The sequence below is a fragment of the Sciurus carolinensis genome, chromosome 3 (genome assembly GCF_902686445.1).
Source record: "Sciurus carolinensis chromosome 3, mSciCar1.2, whole genome shotgun sequence".
NCBI classification, from domain to species: Eukaryota; Metazoa; Chordata; class Mammalia; order Rodentia; family Sciuridae; genus Sciurus; species Sciurus carolinensis.
Window position 1 is genome coordinate 116379563 of NC_062215.1, and position 13129 is coordinate 116392691.

General features: G+C 35.6%; 1 protein-coding gene across 1 annotated transcript in view; it reads right to left on the reverse strand.

Moving 5' to 3' along the window:
• The window catches only part of Scn9a (sodium voltage-gated channel alpha subunit 9), a 169694-nt gene extending 157835 nt beyond the window's left edge, over positions 1-11859 (reverse strand). The window contains exon 1 of the mRNA XM_047544470.1: positions 11726-11859. The gene's annotated coding sequence lies outside the window, so the exon portion shown is untranslated. The remainder of the gene's footprint in view (positions 1-11725) is intronic.
• Positions 11860-13129: the final 1270 nt, after the last annotated feature.

Consider the following 13129-nt stretch of genomic DNA (forward strand, 5'->3'; position numbering starts at 1 on the left):
ATAGAGGGAAAAGAGAGGTGGGTGGGGTGGGGGGGGAGGAAAAAAATAACGGAATGAATCAAACATCATTACTCTATGTAAATGTATGAATATGCAAATGGTATGCTGTTACTCCATGTACAAACAGAAACAACATGTATCCCATTTGTTTACAATAAAAATAAAAATAAATAAATAAATAAATAGATTAAAAAAAGAGAAATTAGAGATTTTGATTTCTAGGAAATTTGCAGATTTTTTTTTTTAAGTGCTTAGGACTGAACCCAAGGGCCTTGCACATGCTAGGCAAGTGCTCTACCACTGAGTCACACCCCAGCCCAATTCCAATTTTTATGATTTTGTGGGTATCAAGTAGATTAATTGGGGGGCAGGATCTGCTCCAGGTGATCTATCTGCAATGACCAGAAGAGTAGAAAGAGCTCTAGATTTCTAAACAAAGAGTTACAACCTGAAAGGCAAACAGCTCAGATAAAAAAAATATATATATATATATGCATTATATATATATAATATATATATAATATTATATATATATAATATATATATAAAAATATATATATATGCATTACAGTTACACAAAAAATTTACTGTGATATATTCATATATCCACATAGCATAATTTGGTCAATTTAATTTCACAGTTCTTCCCATTTTCCTTTCTTCTTTCCCCCTTAATCCCCCTCCTTCAATGCACTGTTCTTGGTTCCATTTTCATGGAATCCCTTTTTAAAAAATTCTTTATTTCTCTCTAGCTTCCACATATGACAGAAAACATTTGACCCTCTGCAAGTGACTTTGTGAGTCTTGCTTATTTCACTTAACATGATGCTCTCCAGTTCCATCTGTTTACAAAAAAGAAAAAAACACAATAATTTCATTCTTCTTTATGGTTGAATAAAACTCCACTGTGTTTTATACACCATATTTTCTTTATCTATTCATTGATGATGGGCAGCAGGGCTGATTCTATAACTTGGCTTCTGCAAATTGTGCTACTATAAACATGGGTATATATGTATCACTACAGTATGCTGATTTTAATTATTTTGAAAATATACCAAGGAATGGAATAGCTAAGGTCATATGATGATTTTACCCCTAGTCTTTGAGTAATCTCCACACTGCTTTCCAAAGTAATTGTACTAACATGCATGAGTTTAACATGCATAACCTTTCTCCCACATCCTAACCAGCATTTATTATAATTTGTATTCTTGATGATTGCCATTCTAACTGGAGTGAGCTGGCATCTCAGTATAGTTTTAATTTGTACTTCCCTGATTGCTAAGAATGTTGAACATTTTTTTTTTCATAAATTTCTTGGCTATTTGTATTTCTTCTTTTGAGAAATGTCTGTTAAGTTCATTTGCCCATTTATTGATTGGGTTACTTGCAGGGCAGGGGGGTTGCTATAGTTTTTTGATTAGTTCTTTTTTGATTTTTTTGATGTTAAGTTTTTTTGACTTCTTTCTATATTCTGGAAATTAAGCCTTGCTGGAAGATAGCTGGCAAAGATATTCCCTGGTCCTTTAGGCTCTCTCTTCACGCTCTTAATTATTTCCTTTGCTGTGCAGAGGCTTCATAATTTGAAGCCAATTCTGACTGATTCTTGGTTATTATTTCTTAAACTTTAGAAGTATTATTTAGGAAGTAGGTGCCTATACTGAGGAAAAGAAAACTACAGACCGTTATCCCTAATGAACATATACTTAAAAATTCTTAATAAAAGATTAGCAATCCATATTCAAAAACATATCAAGAAGATTGTACAGTATGGCCAAATTGCTTTCATTTTAGGTTGATTCAATATATGCAAATCAATAAATGTAATTCACCATATTACTAGAATTAAGGACAAAAATCACAAGATCATCTCAATGCATGCATCCAAAACCTTCAACACCCATGTATATTACAAACACTTAAAAAAATGATAAAAGGAATTTACCTCAGCATCATAAAAGATACATGTGACAAACCCAAACCACCATTATACTGCACAGAGAAAACTGAAAGCATTTCTTCAGAATCAGGAGCAAGGAAAGAATGTCCACTTTTACCACTCCTATTCAATAGAGTTCTTGAAACTCTAACCAGAGCAATCAGACAAGAGAAGGAAATTAATGATATACAAATAGAAAAAAAAAAAAACAGAAGTCAAATAATCTATTTGCTGATGACATGATCCTATCCTTAGAAGACTGAAAAACATCCAGAAGACTACTAGAGTTGATAAATGAATTCAGCAAAATAGCAGAATACAAGAAAGAAATTAAGAAAACAATCCTGTTCAAAATAGCCTTAAACAAAATAAAATATTTGGGAATAAATCTAACCAGAGAGGTATATTTTTCATTGAGAAAGAAATTGAAGAAGACCTTAGAAAATGGAAAGCCCTCCCATGTTCTTGGATAGGCAGAATTAACATTATCAAAGTGTCCAAGTTATCAAAAGTGATAGGCAGATTGGATGCAATCCCCATCAAAAAAAAGCAATAATATTCTTCATGGAAATAGAAAAAAAGTCCTAAAATTCATATGAAAGAATAAAAAAACAAGAACAGCCAAAGCATTCAAGAAGACCGATGCTGGAGGCATCACAATACCCGAGCTCAAATCACACCACAGACCTATAGTAATGAAAACAGCATTGCATTGGAAGGAAAACGGAAATGAAGAGCAACGGAAAAGAAGATACAGAGACAAACTCAATATTTACAGAGATCTGATATTTGACAAAGGTGCCAAAAACTTATATTGGAGAAAATATAGTCTTTTTAACAAATGGGAAAACTGTATATCCACACATAGAAGAATGAAGCCATATCCCTGTCTTTCACCCCACAAAAGTCAACTCAAAGTAGATCAAAGACCTAGGAAACTGCAACTGCTAGCATAAAACATAGGGTCAATACTACAACATATCTGTGTTAGCACTGTCTTCATAAGACTCTTCATTTTTTATTTCTGAAAAGTCTCCATAAAATTTTCAAAAATCGCTCCCCCTTCCCTTCCTCTGCCCTTTCTGTCCTGGTCCCCACCCTTCCCCCCTCCATCCCTAGTCTCTTGCTCTTTCTTAGGCTTCTGTACAACTCACCTTGTATACACTATGTACACACAACCAGCCAAACAAAACCCAATGGCAAACACTTAAAATTTTTTTTTCAATAGTGATCACAATGTTTTACATTCCTAACAATAGTGTACAAGTATTCCAGTTTCTCCACATTCTCAACCAATGCCTTTTCTATAACAGTCACCCTACTGGATGGGAGATGACACCTCACTGTGCTTTTGATAAAACTTTTATAGTCTAGGGGAAAATCTACCAGTCCATAATCACTGTAACAGACTGAGTTACATTACAGAATTAAGGGGCCCAACAACCATAGAAACAAAATGATGTACCCCATTTGTGTACAATGAATCAAAATGCAGTCTGTAAAAATTAAAAAAAGATTAAAAATTAAAAAAAAAGAATTAAGGGGCCCAATCTGTCATGGTTTTAATATTGTACTTGAAGTACATCATCTAAGTGACTAATAGATTTTAAAAGAAAATAATCTTCATACAAAGTTATCATAAACATGATGTAAAATAAATTAATTTTTTCAAAAATGTTTTAAAAACCCTTCAGGGTAAACTTTTGGAATTACTAATGTTAAAGAAACACTTTAATTGACATATATGACTGACTGTGAGAATAAGTGCTATAATTTAGCTCACTTGTAGTGTATTAATTTGTGTACTATAATATTTATAGTCCTCTAAGAATACCTAAATTCTTAAATTCCAAGATATAAGAATACTTCAGATGAACATTGTCTTTTTCTTTCCTCATCTTGCTCAAAGTCACTTTGTTTCCTCTACTCTGTCTCCTAACACACTGGATCTCATAAATGTAATTTCAGTCTTTGTTTCTTCTCCATTTCAGAATGAACTTCATCCTAGACATTTCATATATATCTTTTAATAACATTTCCTCTTTCTTAATTTCTCTTTCTTCAACTCTTGCATATCTTGATAAAGTTCTTTTTCCTGTTTTGATTCTGTCACATTAAAGCAAACAAAATAGTTAATGGTGATAAGGTTAACTCAGAGTAGTACAATGACACCCCTAGTCCAGGAAACCAAAGTTGCACAGCCTCTAAAGTATGTTCAAAAACATTTTAAATGTATAGATACTCTTTACATAAAATCGTGAAACTTCCACTGAAAGTTCAATTTTAATTTAACATAAAGATAGCTCCTAAGAGTTAGTGTGCAAAATGAACACTTACACAATCTTCAATCTTTTCTCCTCTAGTGTTGTGATTGTATGGTTTGCTATGTTTAATTGCAAATGTATCTTTTTTTTAGCTCAATTATGGGTTAAAAAGTTTTTTATAAGTACTTGGCAATCTAACAATTAAGTGTGGATAAGTGCAAATGTATTACTAGGACACAAAAAACACACATGATTTTCTTTCCAACCAAAAAAATGTGCATGTTATTCAAACGTAATAATCACTGTGAGTCTTTGGAAAGTTTAAGTGACTTCTGCACCTCAGTGTCCCCACCTGAAAGGATGGTTGTGAGAATTCAAAAATCCTTTAAAGTTCTGCTTGGCATAAATGAGATAGTCGTATATAAGCCTGATAAGTTAATGTTATTGCTGTCAATGATATTAGCAAGATGTCAATATTTTGTCATCTATATTTTCCCTATGGCAAGGTACCTGTTATTTATTTTGTATCTTTATGATATTGCCTTGGCCATTTCTTGCAACACATAGCCTGCTATCTTTTCTGAGGAAAATTTGTGAATTTCTGGAGAAAACAATAAATGGAAACTATTAAACCATTGCCCTTATTTGATGATTTACTTTACAAGATCCTTGGTTTTATTAATGCATAACCAATAAAATGAAGTAAGTTAATGGACATTCTGGCAAATATTTTTCTTCATGCTCAGAGACTTTATTTGCTTGTTTAAACTTCAGAATGATATTTCTGTGAGTGAATTACTGCAAAAAGTTTGATTGTCATAATTGAGAAATTTCTGAATATACTTTAAAAATCTTTTTCCATGAAAGTAGATATTAGTTGTTGTAAGATCATCAAACAGAACATCACCTCCTCCATGGAAATGCTCTTCTTTAATGAATCATTCTAATAGACTAGGATCAAAAACATAAAGTGCATAAGACACAAGAAATTCTTGATTTTGAATACCTGTTCATGTTTTGCTACTAACGTATTTTTAGATAATTAATATGAGCTATATGGAAATGACAAATAACAATATTTAATCAACATGTTATCAAGTATTCAAGATGGAGAGGTCCTAAATTAGAGATGTAAAATTACAATTGTCTTCAAAACTGGGGGAACTGCTTTATCAGTGTCCACTGACTTGGATATAAAGGAAAAGTAACAAAAGATGCCATCTTCAGGAATCAACTTGGAACAAGCTTCTTATAATCCTACCAGATCATCTGGCAGACTTTCAGCAGTGAAGGTTCACAGAATGGCTATGCAAAGGAATGCCTTTTCAAGTTCATATTACATCCTTATGAAATTGCCTGCACCTTTTGTATTCAAATTATGATCACACTATATTCTGATTATAATATGCTAAATCACCAAACATCTAGCCATCCTTTGTATTGAACACCCACTTATCATGTGTGAGACATTCAAGTGACTGTTTTATGTACACATATGCATACACATACATATTTACCTATACTTATACAGTCAGCCCTTGCCAGTAGATATTACCAATTTTCTAGACACTGAAATTGCATTTGGAAAATTAATATTTGACTAAGACTGCATGATGATTGAGAGAAATATCTAGGAAAAAAAGCTTTTATCTCTACATTAATTTGGACACAAATCTATTTCTCTGTGCTTTTAGAACTTTATGAAAATATTTTACAAAGATTCAGAAATAAAGTAGGGATGTAATATGAATTTGAAAAGGCACTTCTTTGCATAGCCATTCTGTTTAACTTCACTGCTGAAAGTCTACCAGATTATCTAGTTGGATTATAGAAACCAGGATCCCAGTTGATCTCTGAAGATGGCATTTCCCTTCTCCAAATCTGAATTACCAGGAACCAAGTTTGTATAGGGCAACAAGAATATATATTAGATTAAGAGGGAAATAAAATCCTCACTTCAACTTTGTAATATTTTGTTGCATGAAAGGATTATTTGCAAAGATGGGTCCATCTTCACTGATGTATATATCACATGTTTAAAATCCCAGTTCATTTCCCTAGAAGGAAAGAGTTTATACCATCATCACTCAGAGAGAGTGAAGACATTATTCACCAATAAACTATTATTTTTTATTGCTTTCAAAATTACTTACAGTTGATAAAATACCCATCTAATAAGCTTTAAAGGAAGATTTGTTCATTGAACTTGAAAGAATTCCACTTAGTGGAATTCAAATCAATATGTGAAATATGATATTTTATTATGTAACATTTCTCTCATTTTTCTCTTTTACTATGTATGGAATTAAACATCTACATTTATTTCAGTTTTATTTTCAACCCTCAAAAAAGATGATACATTTTAAACTAATTATTTGGGTTTAAAGTATGTAATTTAAAATGAACAACTAATAAAAGTCACCAGACACTACATCAAGTGAAATCACTCTGATTAAAAAAAAAAAAAAAAAAAAAAAAAAAAACCTACCAAGATGCCCTATGGAGTCTAGCTTGGCATTGGACATATACAAAATTTCATTATAAATCTCTGAAAATGTCTTTGTACTTATTTGCTATTACATCTCTCTAGTCTTATTAATCTTTCTCTAGAAGACGGATTTTCCAGTTATTTGTACTAATAGTTTGATCATAAAGTGGGGTGTTTACTGATGTATATATCACATGTTTAAAAGATGAGATGTAGGAGAGAAGAGAAAATAAGTAAAGAAGACATTCGGGCAGAGCAGGATGCTAGGTTAATGATAATGTAAATGCACCCACTTCCTCTAAATTTCCAAGTGAACAAGCTCAGGTACAATAGGAGTGTTACTGTATTTTGATAAATGATTCAGAAAGCCTTTTTAAAAAATCCAGGGAGATATTTTAAAGAAATTTATAATCAGTAAGCACAATCTTTGAAACACTTGACATAACAAAAGAAAATCATAAGTAGCAATGAAATCACAATTAAAGGTGTGTTTTAACAACAATATATGTTATTTTGGGCTCCCTGTATATCACTTTAAAAATCCAAAGGCATTCCATTTCCTGTATTAAAGAAGCAAGAACAGCATGCTTTCAGTTAAAATAAATTGTTATTCTAAAGAAAGAAGAGGAAAGAACTATGTCCACAACTGGGCTAAAAAGATATAGAATAATTCCATTCTATTCATAGTATCAACTGAAATTTGTCTGTGGCAGGTGAAGTCTACTGGACTGTCTGGGCATTCTCTCTTCCTTCCCCTCTTCATCATGGTCTGGCAGTTGTCCTTACCACCCATAAGGTTTCAATCCTCCATAATTCATTCCACTTTTTGCTGTCAAGCGCTGATAGCTTTCCCTGTAGCCTAAGGTGATTCCCTTCCAGCAATGCAGAAAGGAAAGAGCAATCAAAAATCTTCAATGAAGAAATTTCATTTGGTAGGATAGCAAGACACCAAAACTATTCTCTGATATTCCACAAAACTATTCTGCTCATGTTCTCTGAATGTTCTCCCATAAATCTTCATATAAAATTATTTTCATAAAATCTCATAATATATATTTTATTATGACCTTGCCATCTCAGGTGGTGATCTAACTCACCTACTTCTGAAGGAAGATGTCACAATCCTCACACTTCTGTGCAAGAATAAATTAATTTGTGATGGGTAAAGTGGAGGACCATCTTCAATTAGTACACATATAACACTCCAACACTTCACAACAATTAAAATATGCCAACTTAATAGCAAATTTAACACAATCCCTGTTGACAATTCATGAAATAATTCAGTCCTTCAAAGTGAAATATGATAGACAAAAGTTTCACCAAAAGCAAACAACAAATCAATGTGGTGGTCACATGTTAGTTAAAAGAAAATCATTAGCCAAAGCTGATCACCCATCTAACTGAAAGCTAAATTTTCAACAAATTGTTAATAATAAAACTCCTAGTTAGTTTAGCATATTTAAGTGCAGTCTCGATAAATAAAAAGGGTTGGAGGACCTATGGCCACACAAAGTGTGTGTGTAGGAAAATTCTAGTGTGTGTATATGACACTATCATTTGCCAGTATAAATTTTGAAGCCCTAGTCTCTACCCCAATAATAGTGGTGGGTCGTCATGACCCATTCCTCTCCCTAAGCCTTCCATAGTTAATGCTTTGTATTTGTGAGGTAATTTGTTCTTTGAACCTGGAGTAAATACCAACTGAGATCAGGTGGACACTCAATCTCTGGGCCCAGTCTCATTTGACCAGGCTTCTGTCAATTGAGCTCACTCCAAAGTATATATTTATTTTTTTTTTTAAAAATTAAGCTTAGTAATTACTGAGTGACCCTCAAACCCTTGGTAAAAGATGCAGACTTACAATGTCATCATTGTAGATTAGAAGTCACTTATTAAAATCATATTAGTTTATGCACTAGAACTTCTCCTTAAAATATATTTTAATGCAGTTGTGGTCATTGCCTTCTTAAGAATACATTATAATTTACTTATCTTTGAACACATTATTACCTATACTCATGAAAGAGGGAATATATCTCAGGACATTTTAATTTTACCTTCTCAAAATCATAGCACAGGGCTGTAAATATCCCGGATGTTCAACTAACAAAAAATGGAATTACAAAATGCACAGATTTCCAGGATTGGTGAGTACTATAATGAAATAATTCGTGTCTTTGTACTTTATTACTTACAAATCTCCTTCTGCCTCATGCCAGGACTATACTTGAAGCTGGATTACCAGTAAAGACATGATCTGAGTTCCCCAGAAGCACTAGGTATGCAAATCTGCAAAATACCTGCCTGCTATAATAAGCATTATGAAGGAATCAAATAAGGGTGCCAAGGTAAAGGGAAAAGGAGACAATCTATTCTGACAGTGTGATCATGAATGATCTCTGAGAAAGAGAACTTTGAGCTGAGATTTAAAGCTTGAGAAAGAGCTAGGCTTGCAAAGAGTGTGTGTATGGGGGACCATGTGAGATCTTTGAAGTGAAATTGATATTGCTTCATGTGTTCTAGGCGCTAAAAAGATGAGTGTGGCAGAAACATAAATCAGGGGAAGATGGGCTCTGTTGAGGTTAAAGAGAAGGAACAGATCAGTGAGTGAAATGCATGCTAAAAGGAAGGAACCTGCTGTTATTGTTAATCAATCTGTGTTTCTGTTTTACTTTTTAATGCAGTCATGAGCCAGTGAGTGCTTTTAAGGGGTGACATGAAGATACTGTTTCTATGGAGAGTGAATTATAGAGGAGCAAATTATGGGAAAGGAGAAACTAATGTGAAGGCCATGCAGTAGGACTGCATGCAGGTAGATTATGATGATGATGTGAACTCACTGGATAGCAGTGTAGATACAGAAAAGACAGTGAAATATATATATATATATATATATATATATATATATATATATTTGATAAATATAATGGAATAGAGACATGTTTGGGAGACAAATTTAATGAGTCTATACAGGGGATGGATAAGGATGAAACAGGGTTATGAAGAGGGGAGTACAATCAAAGGTGACTTCAACACTAAGTGACTCCATCATTTACCAAATGTTGAAGTCACCTTTGATGGTACTCTCTTCCTCATAAACCTATTTCAAGATTCAGGGAAAGGATCTGAAACAGTTTCAGGAAAAATTGTAAATTATGATATCTAGAATGATCCATTTACTTTAATAAAATTTAGCTCCTTTATGGGGTTATGCCTTATCATAGAAAAATACCATATGAATTTCTAGCACTTCACAGTTATTTACATATATAATAAGAATAGAAGGTATATAAATATGAGTTTTTATTATCCATGCAAATGCAAACTTCTATCTTTCCCCCTACCACAAAGAAAGTAGGTTGGACGTATTAAATAAGGCAAATGGGACCCTGCTTTCTCTTCTGAATTTCTTTTTTTTGCAGCTGAAACTCTCCTCAGCAACAAGTAGCAAAAACACAGGGTGGCTCCCATGATTATCTGTGGGCCCTAGGGGAATAAGTAGATACAGGGATGCTTTTGGCAGACAGCCAGACCTGACTCAGCTTTCTTCCATAGAAGCATCAGGTACCCAGGGAGACCAGCTCTACACCACAGGAGTCATGGCCTATCAGACAGTCAGTCTCTGTAAAAATGTCACTGTGTTCCTTGACTATACAATGGTTTACTTGTAAGAGGAAACTTATAATTTTTAAAAAAAATATCTTAAACACAATAATTATCAGATGTCTTAATAGACAGTAAGTATATCCTCCATTGCATCAAACGTCATATTTTGTGGGTCATTTTGTTATGAACTAGCCTAAAAATCATGAGAATTTCATATATAAGAATCACATAAAACCAGGTTATGAATAATATATTATTAAAATCTTGCCATAAATTTTAAGAAAGTGAACTCTAAATTCTAGTTTGAATTTTAAAAATAGTGTGAAAAGAAAGTAATAACTGAATTTGGTTTGTAGATTATATATAAATGTTTTACTTAAGTTAAAGCAAAAATAATGGAAATATATCTTAAACTACAAAATCAAAAAGAAATACACTTTTCTTCTGCCCACAGGGAAAAATAAATAGAAAAGAATATTAACAGTGTTTATGAAAAGAATTAAGCCTCCTAACACTAACTGAAAATCAATATTTCTTTTCAAAGCTTAGGTTGATTCAGTCTTTATCTTATTTAATAACGTTTGGAAAAATTTCCGTAAGCTTCTTTCTCATGGAAAGCTTCAGAAGAGGTACAGTTGACTACGAAAGCTAAAACTTTAAAAAACACTAAGTGTGTAAAATGTGTTCTAAAATCACAAAAACTAGCATTAAAGTTTTTGTTTCATAATTTTGCTTTGATCTTTTGTCTTTAACATAAGGAGTGAAAATATTTTTGTTTCCAAAAGCACATGAAAGTTTGGGTTGATGTGGATAAAAAGTTCAAATGATTTTGAGTCTTATCTGAATTTCACAATCAAGGGTTTATTCGCCAGAACATAAACGGCGCTGAGCAATGAGGATTGAGCCCTCTTGTCCATTATTCCCGTTTGTGTGCTCTTAAGGGATGCGGTGCTTCTTCGATCTCCCACAGGTGGTATGAGCTGTACTGATTCTGCGCGCTCAGATTTACAGATGGGGAGTACAGCACATGCTTTTTGCTGGTAAAGAATTATGACCTGCCTCTGGTAAACTCATCTAGCAGTTCTGCCAGCAGAGACCAAAAGAAATGAAAGACAGAAAACCATTAGGTGTCCCTACCTTTCCTTAGCCTACTGTTCAGAACTTGGCAGTAAACCCGCAGGTTCAAAACCAGCAAAGACTCAACACTGCTATGGAAATAGTTGGCTTTCAGCTTCTCTTCCTCCAGTTTGCAAGGATCACCTACCAAGTTTCTCCCCTTTCTACTTTACAGGTGGCATTAAACCGGGTGGCCCAAAACACAGCATGTGAAAATGGGCACAGGTGGGTGTGGCAGATGATGTGAGTACCGGCGAGAGCTTGCCTTTCTGCTACAATGGAGTAAGGAAAAAAAAAGTCACTTACCTGCGACCTTGACAGCGGATCATACCCGCCCAGTGCCCCTGCAGAATCTAACCCCAGGGGAGAACACGGACTGCAGGGAACCCTTCCTCTCCCCCGGCCTCTCTGCTGCTCCTTCTTCCTTTCTTTGGTGTCCTGTTGCTCCGCGTGTGCCTGACACCACCAGAGAGGCTGGTACTCAAGGTAGTCCAACCCCAGCCAGTCGAGTCGGCGGTATTGGGAGCAGACAGCAGCGGCTGGAGCGCTGACTAGGGCCTGCACCCAGACGGAGCCCCTCCTTCCAGGGCGCGCCCAGGGCGGCAACAACCCCGCCCTCCCGCAGACAGCAGCGCCGCTCTTTCTCCCTCCCTGGCTCCCTCTTCGCCTGGGTCCCCAACCCTTGCTCCCTCCTTCCAACTCTGCAGGCGGCCTCAGGGCGGGGACCGAGCTAGAGGCGCGGTGGGGGCGATGCAGCACCCTCTCTACAGTGCGCTAGTGAAGGGAGGAGGGGGTCGCACAACCTCCGGTCCAGGGCCACCTCATTGGGTGGGGCCTGTGCGTGTGTGTGCGCCTGTGTGTCCAGGAGCCAGATAGAGCCCTTCCCTTACTTCACCCCCGCCCCCATTATCCCCTTCCTCCCTTCCTGCTCAGCAGAATATGCTAACGTTTCCGAGAAGCCACTTTGTTAGGTTGGTGGCAGGGCGGAAGAAAAACTCTGGGGTGGAGGAGGTGGAGACCGGTGGCAAAGAATTGAGGCTGCAGGAGTGGGTGGGGAGTCAGACTACACTGCCCGGCCCTGGGCTCAGGGATTTGAGGCTGGGAATTGGTTCCTTCCCTGGGGTTTTGCTAGTGGAGGATGGCGAGGTGGCGCTCAATACCTGCCTCTAGGCTGTGATTTTCTTTTATCTCTCTCTCTCTCTCTCTCTCTCTCTCTCTCTCTCTCTCTCTCTCTCTCTCTCTCTCTCTCTCTCACTTTGGACCCCCTCAATCTAGTTGTATCATCAGTCAAGTGGGTCAGAATATCAGAACTTGGAAGGAGCCACTGTGAAAGGAAACTGTGTGTGTGTGTGTGTTTCTGTACAGTAACCTGGGCGCAAAAGCAATGAAAACAGGAATTATCTTTTTCAAAAAGAAACAATAAATTTCCACCATGGGGAGAAGGTAAAAGATGGCACGGGGCACAGGGAATTTAAGGATTCAGGCCTAATTAAAGGGCAGGTCTCTATGTTGTTATTTGCTTCCACATCCTCATTATGGAAATAAGTCTTGGTGGTAAACAAAAAGGGTTTTAAGCTCCAGGGCCTACCTTGCTCTGTTGCTTTCTGAGTTTCCTGGGTTTTCCTTGAGAATTTGGACTTTATATTCTTGATTTGTAAGATGTGCTACTGAAGGAAGGAAACTTTTTATTTCTGAAGCTCTACTTGGAAG